This window comes from Rousettus aegyptiacus, unplaced genomic scaffold (assembly GCF_014176215.1).
Source record: "Rousettus aegyptiacus isolate mRouAeg1 unplaced genomic scaffold, mRouAeg1.p scaffold_m13_p_9, whole genome shotgun sequence".
Taxonomy (NCBI): Eukaryota; Metazoa; Chordata; class Mammalia; order Chiroptera; family Pteropodidae; genus Rousettus; species Rousettus aegyptiacus.
Window position 1 is genome coordinate 68,978,680 of NW_023416312.1, and position 17,576 is coordinate 68,996,255.

The following is a 17,576-nucleotide window of genomic DNA, read 5'->3' on the forward strand; positions in this document are numbered from 1 at the left end:
GGACCTCCTACAATATACCCTAAGCAAAACTATAAGAGCCTGGTACTTTTTATTATACCAAGTCACCTTGACTTTCCATTTAAAAGTGAAATGAGAAGGTTAATACACATGAAGAAAAAATTGAATATATTTTAAAATATCAAATTAAACCTTTTTAAATATTTAAGAGTCATGAAGAATAAAATCAACTTTAAAATTTAACTCACAAAATGTGCATGTTTTTTGTCTACAAAGAGAAATGGCTTTGCAATGAAGATCCCAATTTATAGCACTTACCAAGGAGTAATTGAATCTTAATCTTAATTTATATTTAAGAACTTCTTTCTATTTTGGAACATTCAGTTACAAGTAAAGAGTACTGCAGAAACAAGAGTTTTAACAAACCTTTCTACCTCAATTATAGTGGGCTTTTAGGAAGCAGTAGAGAACTTGAACGAAGCAGATTTGGTAAATCCTAACCTTTTTTGATATTTCATTAACATATCATTAAGAAAAGTCAGTTCTCATAATCTAATTTTCTTAAGAAAGGTAATGCAATGTGTATTCTAAGTTGCTCTGTTTGGTGGTATGTAACATGAGTCTCATTTAACCATTGGAGAGATAATTATTTTAATGTTCACAAGCTTTGATTTTATTATTTCCAGTATTGTAAAGAACTATCTGTGTAACATGGGATGACCTAATACTTTGATATCCAGGTCCGAATCTTTCCAAATTGGGTTGATAAAACCAATGGATTAAAGCCATCTGTTCTATATATTTTTAATAAAATATTGTTTCCATTGCTTCCTTATCTTTGTGTGTCTGGTTTTATTTCTTATTTTTTTTTTTTAATTTTGGTTATGTTTTGTGGGTTTCCCCCTAACGACCAATTATTTTAGATTGGTCAAAGTGTTTTGCTATGTATAAACTTTATGAATATTTCTTTTTTCTGTGTGTGTTTTTTCTATCTTTACTAATTATTCTGTTTACTAAACAAAAAAAAACTACTTTCTAAAAAATATCCAGTATTTTTTATTGTTTTTCATATAGAGCAGCAGCTGTCTCACCTAATCGTCTTTGGAATTTTCACCTTTAATCTGCTATGCTGTTTTTTAAAATATATTTTTATTGTAGTAAAATATATACAACATGACACTGATTATTTTGACCATTTTAAGTATACGGTTTGGTGGCATTAAATACATTCACAGTGTTATGCAACCATTACCACCATTCATCTCCAGAACTTTTCTATCTTGCAAATTGAAACTCTGTATCCGTTAAGCATTTATTCCCCATTCCTCTCACCTCCAGCCCTTGGTTGCTACCATTTAACTTTGTCTCTTCGAATTTGACTACACAAGGTATCTCATGTAAGTGAAATCATACCATATTTGGGCTTCTGTGACTGCCTTATCTCTCTTAGCATAATATCTTCGGGGTTCAACCATATTGTAGCATGCGTCAGAATATCCTTCCTTTTTAAAGTTTACAATATTCCATTGTATATATACACCCCCTTTTTATACATTTGACTGTTGACAGACATTTGGGTTGTTTCCATACGTTGGCTTTTGTGAATAATGCTGCTATGAACACGGGAATACAAATATCTGTTTGAGTTACTACTTTCACTTATTTTGGTTAAATACCCAGAAGAGAAATTGCTGAATCATATGGTAATTCTACACTGAATTTTTTGAGGAATCACCATACTGTTTCCACAGTGGTTGCACCATTTTACATTTCCACTAAAAATGCACAAGGTTTCCACTTCTCCATATCCATGCCAGCATTTGTTATTTTCTGTTTGTTTTTTTTTTTAAATAACATCCACCTTAATGGGTATGAATGCATAAATTTAGTAAATTTTAATTAAATGAAATGAATGAAAACTTAATTAAATGATATTCAGTATTGTTTAAGAGTACTCAAGCCATAGAACTCTTTGTGCAAACAAACTATTATGTAAACATTTATTCTTTAAAAGAAAGAACAATATGCCTGCTCTGTTTAAAGTGAGGGTGGGGAGGCAGAACTCTGTCAATTACATAGCCCCCGCACACCTCCTCTCCCTGTAGCAATTTGGAAGAATACTTTAAAAGAGTCAACAGTGTCAAATGGCTCCATATTTCCCCCACTTCAAACCTACAGGTGTTCAGGCTTCTAACTTATGCTTTGGTGACTAGTATTGCTACAATTTCATTCAGTAAAGTTAGTTTCAATAGTTAGGGCAAAAAAATTAAAAATTCAGAGTTTCACTTAAAGCTGTTAAATATACTGTGTAATCCTACATGTGCCCTCGTTGTTCCTTGGTGTCTGTTTCAAAGTACTTGGCAAATCCATACTTATCTCTTAATCCTCTCATATTGACTGGAAATGCATTGACATCATTGAAAAACTAATTTAAAGCTGACGAAGTTTTTTATTGTCCTTGTATTTTGAATCTGAATAGGTCAAAATATAAATTGCTTGAATATCCAATCATCCTCATATGCATGATTTTCTAACAAATGTACTCTATAGGAACTACTACCTAGTGGGACCTCAATACCCCATTACTCTTTTAGTAAAATTCAAATTCATAAATGCTTTTTAAATATATATGCATAAAGATTTTCTGAGTCGATTATACAAGAAAAGGTAGCATAGTGTAATGATTGAGACCATGAACCATGGAACCAAACTGTCTAAATTAAATCCCGGTTCGACTGCTTATAAGTCGTGTCACCTTGGATGAATCAGATAACAAGGTCTCAACTTTCTGATCTGTTAAACAGGGATAATAATATTAGAAGCTGTTTAATAGAATTGCTATGAATAATAACTGTACTAATATTTATAAGGTAATTACAATAAGTAAGCACCATATAATTAGATAAAATTTCCTTTTTCTGACAAAGATTATATTATACTTATATTTCCCTAGAGATTTTTTAAGTTCTAATATATGTTGTCTATGTGCTACTTACTTCACTTCATAAAGCCAAGGAGCTGTACATGAACTCTATCACTGTCTTTCTGCAAAATGTTTTAAATGCCAATAGAATGGGAGTGGGTTACTGAAAGCACTTATTTCACTCCATAATCTGGTGTCTGCTACTTTTCTTGCCATCTTCAACCAATCTCTTACGTAGCTTTTTTATTTCAAGCCATAATGAAATACTTATAACTATCCAAAGAAGTAATGCTTTTTTTAACCTCTACACCATCTCACATCTCATTCCTTCTTTCTGAAAAATTCATAACATTTCTTTGTGTAGCTAAATTGCATGATATTTCAATATTAATTGAGAAATTGTGATTAGTGAGTTTTATTTGAGTTCTAGATATGGTGATAGACTATCAAAACAATCCTCAAATCAAAAAACACCATGGGGAATTATGACTGAAATAGAGGGCTGTTGCAGTCCCAGGCATTTCTCATAAAGGGCCCACATACAGACTGACTTGCTGATGAACTCATTCACTGAGGGCTCCAGAGCTTGGGAAGCAGCTCAAAAGGTGCCAGGAACATAGGGGGAGGAATTGAATTGTCTGGATTTAGGGCAAGGGCTGGAGGGACAGCTTTCTTCCAGACAGAAATGCTGGCAGAAGTGATTGCTCCTCTGTTGAACCCTCCTCCCATCCAGCATGCATAAACAGGCCAGTGCCATTTCCAAGACTCCATCAGCATAGCTAACACCATTCTCCCAGCTCAGCTGATTCTGTGAGATGCCACCTCACCCAACTTCTGGGCTCACCCAGGCCACTTCCAGTGACTTTTCCATACAAACAACCTGTCTTGGCCTATGCTGTGGACTTTCTTAAAATCTCTCAAAGGTACAAAACCAAAACAAGCAGCATATGGCCCTAGCATCCCCCAAACTTCTTCCTAAGCAGCCCCAAGAATGACACTAGCAGCAGTTGGCCCTTGTTTGCAGCTTAGCCTCTCCTAGGCATCTCCAATCCCAGCACACATGGAGGCCATCTGTGGATCTCTTCATGGCTTATGCCAGGTGGCATTGCATAGAGCACAGGTGATGACTGACCTTGGCCTGCAGTGGGAACCCTCACAAAAACTCAAGGCCCGGTACAACCTTGGCTGGCTTCAGACACTGACAGAGTACCACTCGGCAACCTCCTCAGATGACACACCCAGAGGGCAGACTGGAAAGGCACTGGAGTCCTCCTAAAGTGAATCCTGCTCCATAGGTTTAGCCCTTCCACAACAGTTCCACCACTGTAGTCACTGGCCAGTCTTCATAACCAATCAGCCTGAGGGGCAATCCCTCCCACTGATATGCAAACGGCAACCGAGGCTCAACTATAACAGGAGGGCGCACACAACCCATGCAAGGGACACACCTAGAGCATGCAGTTCATGTGAGCAGGAAGATTGCACCACTGAGGCCCACAAGACACCTACTACATTATGCCACTATACTAAGACTGGGAGACATTATAGCCCTACCTAATACATAGAAGCAAACACAGGGAGTCAGCCAAAATGAGGAGACAAAGAAATATGTCCCAAATGAAAGAACAAAACAAAACTCCAGAAATGGACCTGAATAAAATGGAGACAAGAGGTAGAGTTCAAAATACTAGTTATAAGGATACTCAATGATCTCAGTGAGAACTTCACCAAAGAGATAAGAAACATAAAAATGAAGACAGAAAACTTAAAAAAAAGAACTAGTCAGAAATGAAGACTACATTGGAGGAAATCTATATTAGATTATATGAAACAGAGGACTAAATCAACAATTTGGAAGATAAGGTCGCAGAAAACATGCGATCAGAATAGCAGAAATAAAAAAAAGAATTTAAAAAATGAAGATAGTTTAAAGGGCCTCAGGGACAACATTAAGCATACCAACATTTTCATCATAGGGGTACCAGAAAGAGAAGAGAGAGAGCAAGGAATCAAAAACCAATTTTAAGAAATAATGACTGAAAAATTTCCCAATGTGGTGAAGGAAGTAGACATACAATTCCAGGAAGTTTCGTGTCCCAAGCAAGACCTCAAACATACCCACACCAAGACACATGATAATTAAAATGCCAAAGGTTAAAGACAAAGACAGAATCTTAAAAACAGCAAGAGAAAAGCAATTAGTAACCTGTAAGGGAGCTCCCATAAGTCTATCAGCTGTTTTCTCAACAGAAACTTTGCAGTTCAGAAGGGACTGACACAAAATATTCAAAGTGATGTAATGCAAGGACCTACAACTAAGATTATTCTACCCAGCAAAGTGATCATTTAAATTCCAAAAACAAATAAAGAGCTTACCAGACAGAAAAAAAGGCTAAAGGAGTTCATTACCACCAAACCAGTATTATAGGAAAGGTTAAAGGGAATTCTTTACAAAGAAGATAAAAAATATGAACAATAAAATTACAATAATTACTTATCTATCGACAATTACTTTAATTGTAAATGGATTAAATGCACCAATCAAAAGTCATGGGGTATTGAATGTACAAGAAAATGAGACCCTTACATATACTGACTATAAGAGACTCACTTTATATCAAAAGACAAACACAGACTGAGTAAAAGGATGGAAAAAGTTCATGAAAGTGAAAAAAAATAAAGCTGGTGTACCAATATTTAGACATAATATACTCTAAAACAAAGGCCATAAGAAGGTACAAAGAAAGATCTAGCAATTCCACTTCTGGGTATTTATCTGAAGAAACCCAAAACTACTTCAAAGGGACATATGCATTCATATGTTCATTACAGCATTATTTACAGTAGCCAAGATGTGGAAGCAACCTAGGTGTCCATCAATAGGTGAATGGATAAAGAAAAAGTACATATTCTATACCTACAATGTAATATTACTCAGATTTTGAAAAAGAATGAAATCTTGCCATTTACAACAACATGGATGGACCTAGAGGATATTATGCTTAGTGAAATAAATCAGAAAGAAGACCAACACCATATGATTTCATTTATATGTGCAATTAAAAAATGAACAAAGAAAAAAGAAACAGACTCATAGATACAGAGAATATTTTGATGGTTGTCAGATGGCAGGGAGGTTGGGTGATGAGTGAAAAAGGAGAAGAGATTAAGAAGTACATGTTGGTAGTTAAAAAATAGTCATGGGATGTAATTATAACACAAGGGATATAATCGATAATATTTTAATAACTGTGTATGGTGTCAGATGAACACTAGATTTATTGGGGTGGTCACTTCGTGAGTTATATAAATATCTCATCGCTATATTGTACACCTGAAATTACTATAATGTATGTCAACTATCATTGAAAAAACATTTAATAAATAAGTACAAATAAAATAAAACTTATGAATTGTTTATTTCTGAAATTTTTTATTTATTTGTTTTAGTCTTCAGTTGATTCCAGGTAACTGAAACCTCAGAAAGTAAAATCATTGATAAGGGGGATTACTGTATTCAAAGCTAAATCCTAGAGCAACTTTCTTACTTCTAAGCAAACCTAGGAGTAATGTCTCCTTAGTGTTGACTTTTTTTTTTGTTTCTTTATGAATGAAGTTATATCCCTCCATTAATTCTTACCAGCATTTATAGCAGTCCTGGGTTTTTAAATTACAAGATATTATATTTGAATAGTGCTTTATTTTTTTCAAGATTTTCATGTTCTGTATCTCATTTGAACCACCCAATTCTTATAATTATTAGACAAGAGATTGTTATTTCTATTAGATGTGTGGAGAAATTGAGATAAAGAGGTAATGTGGAAGTCAGTATGATAGAGCAAAGAAAAATGAACTGAATGAGGAGTGAGAACATACACTTTAGTTTTCTAGCAGACATTAACTGGCTGCATAGCTTTTTACAGTTATTTACCTGTTTGTTGCTTTTTTGAAATGATAAAAAAAATCTGTGCTATGTACCTATTAGGGTTGTTGTGACACAATAAGATGCATATAAAACACTTTTCAAAAGTATAAACACTAAATAAATACATGGTTTTCCTATTGACTTGTTCACAGCTATATATGTACACTTCATGAAGGATGCAGTTAGTACGAGAAACCAACCCTCATGGGTCAATCTAGTGCTTTCCCACAATATTAAAACGTCAGAAAATAACACGAATATAGAATCTAAAGCATACTCTCAGTTTCTGCATCCCTCTGAGCTCACTGGTGTCCCCTATCCACTTTTGTTATTACTGTCAATACCATTTCCGTGATTTCACACAGACTTGACAAATATGAATATGTTGGGAAAGAGAACAGGATCACCACTAATGCGAAGAAGTATTAACTGTAGCTTTTATAAAGTATGTTGTTTTTAAAGGAATTATTGAGCATTAAATAAATATTTCTCTTATTGATATGCCATTTTGATCATTATATAAAAAGACTAGAAAAAATAAAATTTATTCATGTATTTACTTTACAATACCTGATAACAAAAAACAAACCAAAAAAACATCAAACACTGAGTTATCAGGCAGAATTTCACTATAGTCCTTTCTTTCTCCTCATATCCCAAGGGACCACTCTTATTCTCCAGATATTTCACCTTGAATTAGATAATGGCTCCTAGATCATGTAGCTGCTGGGGATCTCTCAAAGACCTGTATGTTCTGTTAATCTTTGAGCTCATCTGTGGTCTTCCTGTGCCAATCCTAGAAATGATTTGTAAAATATTTAACATCTCCAGTGTTTTTGGATTTCCAGTGATACCAACATACTAAGCTTTAACTATAAGCTACATGAAGGAAAAAATAATACATAATGGAGCATGTTTTTATGGTGACTTTGCTTAATGAAATCCAATAAGTTTCAGCTGTACACTTTAACATTATGGCACATATATATTTACACTGTGTGTTCACCACATATTTGAGTTCCTTTACCCATCTAACTTCCCCCTTTCCCTTACTCTCTACCCTCTGGTAACCACTAGTCTGTTGTCCATGTCCATGAGTTTCTGTGTTTTGTCTTGTTCCTTTGTTGCTTTTAGGATTATATCCCACATATAAATGATATCATGTGATTTTCAACTTTTTCTGTCTGGTTTACTTCACTTAGCATGATCATCTCGAGGTCCATCTATGTTGTCACAAATGGCAGTATTTCATCTCTTCCGATGGCTGAGTAATATTCCATTGTATATATGTACCATGGCTTCTTTATCCAATCATCTATCATAGGACACTTTGGTTGCTTTCATGCCCTGGCCACTGTGAATAAAGCTGCTATGAACATCAATGTGCAAATATCTTTTTGGATACAAGTTTTCAAGTCTTTGGGTTAAATACTCAGTAGAGGGATTGCTGGATCACATGGTAGATCAATTCTTAGTTTTGAGGAACTTCCACACTGTTTTCCATAGTGGCTGAATGAATTTGTAGTCCCAGCAGCAGTGATAGGATTACTTTTTCTCTGCGTCCTCTCCGACATTTGCATCCTCTCTGACTATAGCTATTCTAACGTGTGTGAGATGGAATTTCGTTGTGATTTTGATTTGCATTTACCTAAGAGCTAGCGATGATGAACATCTTTTCGTATGTTTGTCGGCCATTTGGATGTCTTCTTGGAAGAAGTATCTGTTCAGGTCCTCTGTCAATTTTTTGAAAGGATCGTTTTGTTGTTGTTGTTGTTATTGAGTTGTACGATTTCTTTGCATATTTTGGACATGACCCTTCTTGGAGGCGATGCTTGCAAATATATTTTTCCATTGAGATACTAGTCTCTTTACCTTGTCGATGGTTTCTTTTGCTGTGCAGAGGATTTTAGTTTGATATAGTCCTGTTTATTTATTTTAGCTTTTACTCCCCTTGCCTTTGAGGTCAAATTCATAAAATTCTCTTTAAGTCCAATGTCCTTGAGTTTAGTTTCTACGTTTTCTTATATACATTTATTTCTTTCAGGGATTATATTTGGGTCCTTAATCAATTTTGAGTTAATTTTTGTGTGTGGTGTTAGACAACAGTCTAGTTTCATTCTTTTTCAGATGGCTTTCCAGTTTTCCCAGCACTATTTATTTAAGAGGCTTTCCTTCTCCCACTGAATGCTTTTTTTTTCTCTTTTGCATATTATTTGCCCATACAAACATGGGTTTTTTTTTCTGGACTCTTGATTCTGTTCCAATAGTCTTTGTGTCAGTTTTTCTGCCAATACCATGCCTTTTTTCATTACCGTTGCTTTGTAGTATAATTTGAATTCAGGCAGAGTGATTCCTCAAAACTTGTTCTCTTTTTCAAGGATGGCTTCGGCAATTCAGATTCTTTTGTGCTTCTATATAAATCCGGTGATTTTTTTTTTTGGTTCTAATTATTTAAAAAAATGTCGATGGAATTTTGATAGGGATTGCATTAAATCTGTATAATGCTTTAGGTAATGAGGTCATTTTTACTACATTGATTTTTACCATCCAAGAAAATGAAGTATCTCCATTTCTTCATATCTTCTTCAATTTCTTTAAAGGTCATATAGTTTTCATTATATAGATCCTTCCTAAGTTTCATTAGATTTATTCCTAGGTATTTTATTCTTTTTGTTGTAATTGAAAAAAAAAATTCCACTTCTTTTTTTCACACTTTATTATTAGAGAATAGGAACACTATGGTTTTTTGAACATTGATTTTTGTATCCAGAAAATTTGCTGTATTTGCTTATTGTTTCTAGTAGTGTTCCTGTGGAGTCTTTAATATTTTCTATATAGAGAATCATGTCATCTGCAAATAGCGACAGTTTGACTTCTCCATACACTTTTTGGATGCATTTTAAATCTTTCTCTTTCCTGATTGCACTAGGACCTCCAATATTATATTGAATAAGAGTAGCAATAGTGCACAGCCTAGTTTCTGATCTTAGAGGGAAGGTTTTTAGTTTTTCACCATTAAGTATAATGTTGGCTGAGGATTTTTCATATATGGCCTTTATTATGTTAAGGTACTTTGCTTCTATGCCAATATTGTTAAGTGTTTTGATCATAAATGGATGCTATATCTTGTCAAAGGCTTTTTCTGCATCTATTGATATGATCCTATGAATCTTATTTTTTAAATTCATTTATATAGTATATCTCATGATTCGATTTGCGTATGTTGAGCCATCCCTGTGTCCCTGGGATGAAGCCCACTTGATCGTGGTGTATTATCTTTTTAATATGTTGTTCTAGTCGGTTTTCTACTATCTTACTTAGGATTTTGCATCTGTGTTCATGAGAGATATTGGTCTGTAGTTTTCTTTTGTGTGTGTGTTTTCTTTACCAGGTTTTGGTATCAGAGTAATACTGGCTTCATAAAATGAGTTGAGAAGTATTGCCTCCTCTTTGATTTTTTGGAAGAGTTTGAGGAGAATAGGTATTAAATCTTCTTTGACTATTTGGTAGAATCCAACCATTAGACATTATTATAACCATGAATATACAAGACTTTCTTCAGATGCCCTTCTCCAAGATGTTCTGTCTCTAATAGCAAAACTCATATTTCCTCTCAGATGTTCTCATTATATGTCTTCCTTACAGAGGAAATTTATGCTTATAGGTGTCTCCTCTGCATACCTAAAATTGCCACCATTTATTCGTCCAAACTTCCTTATCATAAGCCAGTTTGTACTTGCTGGACAATTAAGTATTGCACGCGGGGAGTGTGGTTCAAATTTATTGCATTTATTTACATTTGGGTTCTTTGTTTGGAGACATTCTCCCACTGAAGGGCATCAGAATTCAAGGAGGTGAATTGGGTATTTGGTCCAAAAAGCTTCCCATTGATCACCATCTTTCCTTTCTTGAAAATGACTAAATAACATTTCTGTGTTTGGATTGTACAGGGTTAACAAGGTGATTTTTAATTTAATGAGTGTGGTTGTTGAAGGTGTTTCTTTCCCTACTGGATTAGTGCCATATTTAAAAATTCCATAAGGGACATCTACTATTCATTGTCTCTTATTTATCTTTGATAACTATTCTTATGAACTTCCTGGTACCACGATAGGATGAGCATTAGACTTACAACTCTCTGTACAGAAGAGAAAGTTGGCACTCTTTCTCAATCTATGACATCTACTTAAGTCATCAGATGAACTAAAAAAGTACTGAACAACTATGTTTACTATTTTAAAAATAACTAAGTTCTATTCAGTGTCAATTTTAAGAGGCATTTGTAAACAAACTCCTGCTGTTTTAATTCAAGTAGCTCAATTAGCTCAGGTGCCTCTGAGATAAAGTCAATGTCAACAACAAACTCAAGTGAATGGCATTGATGTTAATAAGATTTTTAAAAAATTGGTTTTTAGAGAACAATGAATTGAAGTATATTTGTATGATGTCAAAGTAGAACTGTTTTAGAGGGGAGAGATATTTATTCGGAAGGTAAACCAAAGTTAATGAAATAAAATTGAGCTAATTGAATTAAAATTGAAATTCATGATACGGCTCACAGAATTGTCAACAGCCCACTTTCTGGAAGATTCCTATTTATACCAGCTGCTATACTTTTAAAATCATCATTATTATCATAATTTGCCTCCCTTTAGTTTTACCATCCTGAGACAAAGTCCAAATTGCCTTTCCTTAATTCCAGCTTTACTTATAAATCAAAATATACATTTGTTAACCAAAACTCAACTAACCAATATCCTCAAGTTACCAAATTTTTAGTCTACATTCCACCAGAAAAGAAGAAATCAAGGTTTTAATTTTTAAGAGGTAAAAATAGTAAAATTATTTCAGAGTAGTCAACCTGGGGTTGGCATACATTCACCCTAATTTCCTAAATCTACTGCCCCTACATAAATTGTTATGAATAATAAGAATGGCTTTTCAATCAAGATGATAGCCTTGAAAACTTTATTAATTATAAATCGGGCAATTTGACTGCTACCTTTCACGGGAAGAGGGGGAGAGTGTGCTATTCACACATTAAAATGGAATGTGTGGGGAAGTCAGTACATGTATGGAAGTAGGCTGCACATAGAAATCTCTATTTATTTAAAATAAATGAATGGCACTTTCTTCTAATCATTAGCTACCTTGAAATTAAAATAACCAGAATCAAACTCCCCTAAGTATGAACCAATTAAATATTCTTTTTCTCTTTTCTCTGTCAAAAGGATCAATTATTTCAAGTCAAAAGGATCAATTATTAGCCCTCTGTGCTCTAGGTATGAGTCCTACATCAACTGAATCTGATAGAGAATTCTACTAAAGGCTCATGAGCTGCACAGTGTTTGACAGTGATAAATACAGTGTTTGACAGTAATAAAGACTCATTTACACTTGGATATTGAGTTTCATTTTGCCAACACTGGTATAAGGAACAACTTCTAAAACATTTTCATGCACTTTTGTTTTTCTGCCAGTAAAGAAAATGTATTCTAAGTATTTTTGACTACGTCATTAGCAGGCATAGAAAACCTTTATTTTTTTTTAAAATCCAAATTTAGGAGTCAGTTTTAAAAGTCTCAGTTCTGAGATTCATTCCTTGACCTAATTGCTAATTATGCCTTCTGTTTCTTGGCAGCCTTTCTGCTGTAGCCTAGGAAGACACTCCTATTTTTTTTAAAGGATATTAATGTCAGTGCAGGCTCTCAGACTAGTAACATTTGAAAAATCAACAGACATGAGAAAAGAAAGAACTTTAGTGAAAATAAGAAAAATGATAAGAAACCAAATATCTATTTAAGGAAATCTATAGCCTAGCCTATAGGTATAAATGGGGTAGCCTATATTCCTATAGTTGAGAAAGCCTAAGATATATAATTACTCATATTTTCCCTCCAAGAAATAGTCTAATGAACAAAATATTTGCCATATGACTAATTTTAAGGATGATAGGAGGCTGATTTTCTTCAAAAAGTTGTTCAAATCCTAGAGCTAAGTTAATTTCTATGGTAACATGCTGTAAAGAGAGTTAAGACTATTTCGAAAAATGTCCTAGACTAAAAAAATATATATAATGTACTAGATTAAAAGAACCAAGCATAACTGTAAAGAAAATTAGTAATAATTTTAAAGTCCTCTCTTTTTTCAGAAAACTTATGAATGTGTAGCAAAATAAAAAAAAAGAAGGCATCTATCTTTCTCGAGCAGTCTAAAGAAATATAGTCAAACGGAAGTTACTGTTCATTCATTATTTGGACAGAAGCAGATTTTAGCAACTGAATTTTATATCTGCTTCCATAATCCTGCAAACACATTTCAAAGTACTGCACTTATCGCAGTTCCAGGGTTGTTTAGGAGAAAATATGCCTGGAATTCTTTGGAATTGGCATGGAAAATGTTTTTCAAAAGATACTAAATTCCTAACATTTTTCTTAAGCTTATTGAAGTATGGTATTTGCCTTCCAAGTACCACTTTTTAACCAGAACACTCTTGCAATTTTACCTTAAGTCTTATGCTCCCATGTTTTCAGACAGCCAGAATTTTAATGTTTTACATATAACAAGGAATAAATGGTCCCTCCATGAATAATTTTTATTTTCGCAGGATGAATATATTAAGCCAAAGGCTTCATTAGATCCACCGTCATTATTTTAGGGATGAGAAAAAGAAACAATACTCAAAGTGATGTGCCTGACTGCTACTAAATTGCCACAATAGTACTCATTAATTTCAGGTGAGGGGCCATAGATTTTTCAAATCCATTCCAATAAATTAGGGGAAGAAAGTCTGTTATAAATGAATTGTTTTAAAGAAGCATAGTTATGTTACAAGCATATAATAAAAATGAACTGTCAAAATAATTCTCAGCTAAATAAATGAAATATTGAGTCAAGCCTCTTAGAATGCCTGTCTGGAGAAAAATATAGCAGATACATTAAAGATGTTCCATATGGCGTAGAGAGAGAGTGCACACATAACTAGGTAATTAGATGTGCACTGGTGGACTGCATTTGACCTACAGGGTATGATCCATGGAATACTGAGGTTCTTTATAATAGAAACTTTTCTGTATATACATATGACAGAAACAATAAACAGTGAGGTCGAATTCTCTTTTACATTAGGAAACAAAATAACATCATTTGCTCCCAGAATTGACTCAGTACTTCTTCTTAAAGAGCCATTGAAGATCTCCTGACTGCTAGAGCAGTATCCTTTTAGGGGAAAAAAATACATCCCCTGCACTAGGAAAAAAAAATACATTCCTTTACCACTTGTTTTAACTGTGAAATAAAGTTTACTTGGAGTAAGACTGAAGGTGGTACCTTTTGTTACTCTTTTCCATTACCTCATTATCTTCATGCTGTCAAATAAATGAATATAAGATACTGATGTCCAATGAAGCCTAAAATGTTACTTCTCTCAAAACTATATATTATTTAACTGGGGATCAATTAAATAAGCAAAAAAGAATTAAACTATAACTGTGGCATCTGTGTTAACTCTAGGGTGCAGTTATATCCTTAAACAAGAGATTTTCTAGCACCCATATAGTCACAAAATCATACTACTGTCTCCATCTCTGAACGAGGCCAATGTTTACAAATTGACAAGTTCTCCTCTTCTTTTTTTGGCTATAAATGTGATGGTTCCGATAATGCGTACAAAGAAAGCTGTACCTCAGGTACAAGTACTGAAACACTCCCTGTACATATAAAGGTCAAGAATGAAACATCTTAACAGTCTTACATTATCTATTTTATAAAAACCTGAGATGTCAAAACTGGAAGGAATCTTAGAGGTAATCTAGTTTAATCACTACATTTCTTACAGATGGGGAAATTGAGCCTAAGGGAGTGATAGTACAAGATCACTCTCTTAGTGCTAGAACTAGGTGATATTTCATATCTCCTGATTACTAGTCTGTTAAGATACTCTGCATAACCAGATAATTTCCTAGTTTCTTTCTCAATGTTAGGGATGATTACCTAAAAATGATCTGTAATAGGAACATCTATTTATGAATTATGCAGTTTTTCTCTTGAAGATGAAAGGGAATATTTCAAGACCAAAGAGGAACAACTATTTTCTCTAATGGTTTTCTCTAACAACTATATTTTCATACTCTAGAGTTATTGAGTTGAACAAACTTTGATATTTATTATTAAAGTGTTTCTCATTATTCACCTATTGATTCCAGGTTTCTTAATGGTATAATTCAAATTCATTTGAAAGCATTTTGGTGATGAACTCCCATGAACAACAATATTAAATGCTAAAAATGGGTAAAGTTTTAAATACATCATTTGTCAAACTGCTATCTCAGAAAAGTATTGATTTTTGAGTACTTGCCACAAAATATTCCTCAGTATATGCTGTTAAGAGTTTAAGCGTGGAACTCTTTCACTGCTATTTGCATTAAAAAAAAAACTAAACTTAGTGTCCTAAAATTTGTTAGTCTAATGTATGCATGTTACATTATTTATTATTGTATATGCTTCATCTCTCCTCAGTTAGATTGGATATGCTTCTCTAAGTGTAGGAATCACTTTATCAAACTTATTTGTATTCTTCACTGTATGCAACACAGTGTTTATCACATAGTCTGGGCTCCATACATAGTTCTAGAATGAACAAATGTATTACTTATCTCCAGATAAGATATATAGTTTTGGCTATATAGTTTTCTTGAAGGACTTTGACTTCAGAGACAGACAATCTTGAATAGGAAGTTACAAATTCACCAGCTGTTTGATTTTGCTGAAATTACTTGACAAGGCTGACACTTAGTTTTTCAGCTATAAGTCTGGGGAAAATATCAATCATTCTAATGACCTGACAAGCTCACTGTGAAATGAGATAACATTTTTGAACTATATAGTTCATTTCCTGCTTTACACAATGAACATAGGAAATAAATGTTCACTCATGTTTCTCTATGTTTTTTTTAATTAGAATAAAATAACAGAAATGACTTAAAAAGACCTTAAGAGAAAAAAGAAAAACTTTGTGCTATGAAATCACATGAAACATGTTACTTTATTGTAATTCACTATTTATAAAATGAAGATAACAATATTTTCTCACAAAGCTAATTAATGGGAGGATTGAGAATAATGCATAGTGGCTAGTTCAGAGAAGATGCTCAACATGTGATACTTATTGTTGGAGTATTTTACACAACCAAAGTTCTTCATTAGTATGAACTCATTTTTTAATACAGTTGTTGGTTCTAAAATTATAATACGTATTACCTAACTATAGTTGTGATATATCCATGGCAATATTTGTAGACCCTTGTACATAATGTATTTATGGGTAGCTTTCAAATTTATTCTCAGACAATGTTAGTGTGTCCTCTAGATGTTGTTCAATAGAGACAAAGGCCACCACTAAACATATTGCTGAGGGAGAAGGAAGGACACATTGCTGGGGTCACAAAAAAAGAGAAAAAAAGAAATAGTAGGGATGAGGAAACTAAGCCTTCATCTTTCCAAACATACAGTGAAACAGAGATAATAGCGATATCCACATTACCTAATTTTGACAATCATAAAAATTTTGCCAATTCTGTTACCTCTATCAGGTCCTAATTCTGTATGTGTGGGTATTAGAATATTTTAAAGATAATACCAAACATCATCTCATTTCACCCACAAATTTCTCACTATTCATGATATAGATGTTTTACTAAAATAAACACCATACCATTATCACATCTCCCCCCAAATTAACACTAATTCCATATTATCATCGAATATTCAGTCTATATTTAAATTGATCTAAGTTTCTCAAAATATTTTTACAATTGATTTTGTTCCAATCAAGATTCTAACACAGTCTATACATTAGTAATCATTTCTCTCATGTCTCTTATTCTGAGTCATTTCCTTTTCTTTGCTCATCTGAGCTCTAACATAAGTAAATGTGCAATCTTAATTCACATGTTTCGCCTGAAACTGGAAAAGTGGAGAATAAGTTAGAGTGGCTCATTCCAGATGCTCAGATAGGGTGACAATTAGTTACTTTATTCAGTTAACACCAACAACCACTAAAAAATAATTTGACTGTACTTGCTGAACGTGACTATGTTATTCTTTAAAACAAAACAACAGAAAAACAAATAAAAACCATTGTATTTTTCCTTTTTCATGTTTATACATTTTTAATGTGAATCTTTAAGTAGAATCCAAGTGTATTCTTATTCGTTTATTTGTTTTTTTGTTTGTTTATTATGGTGACATTGGTTAATGAAATCCAGCAAGTTACAGGTATACAATTTAGCAGTAAGGTGTGTGTGCGTGTGTGTGTGTGTGTGTGTGTGTGTGTAGCATTGTGTGTTCATTGCCCATAGTTCGATTTTTTTTCTGTCACCACATATTTGACTCCTTTTACCCCATCTACCTCTCTCCAACTTTTCTTCCTCTCCTCTCTGGCAGCCACATGTCTATTGTCCATGTCCATGAGTCTCTGTTTGTCCTGTTCATTTTAGTTTTCTTTCTAAACTTACTTCTGTGTGTCATTGGATGCTTTACTGTTCTGTTTCACTCTTCAGAAGGTAAATGAAAATTTTAGTCTTATAAGATGTGTCACTGAAATGGTTAATGTACTAGTGAGTTAAAAAAAAGTCCAGTTTATACCTTTCCTCCAGAATTACTCTCTGGAGAAACTTTGCTCCATGCTTTTGTTCTGCAGAATGATCCAGATCTTACTCTTCCAGGAAAATTTCAGATTTAGGTGAATTTAGCTATAACTCCTAAAATAAT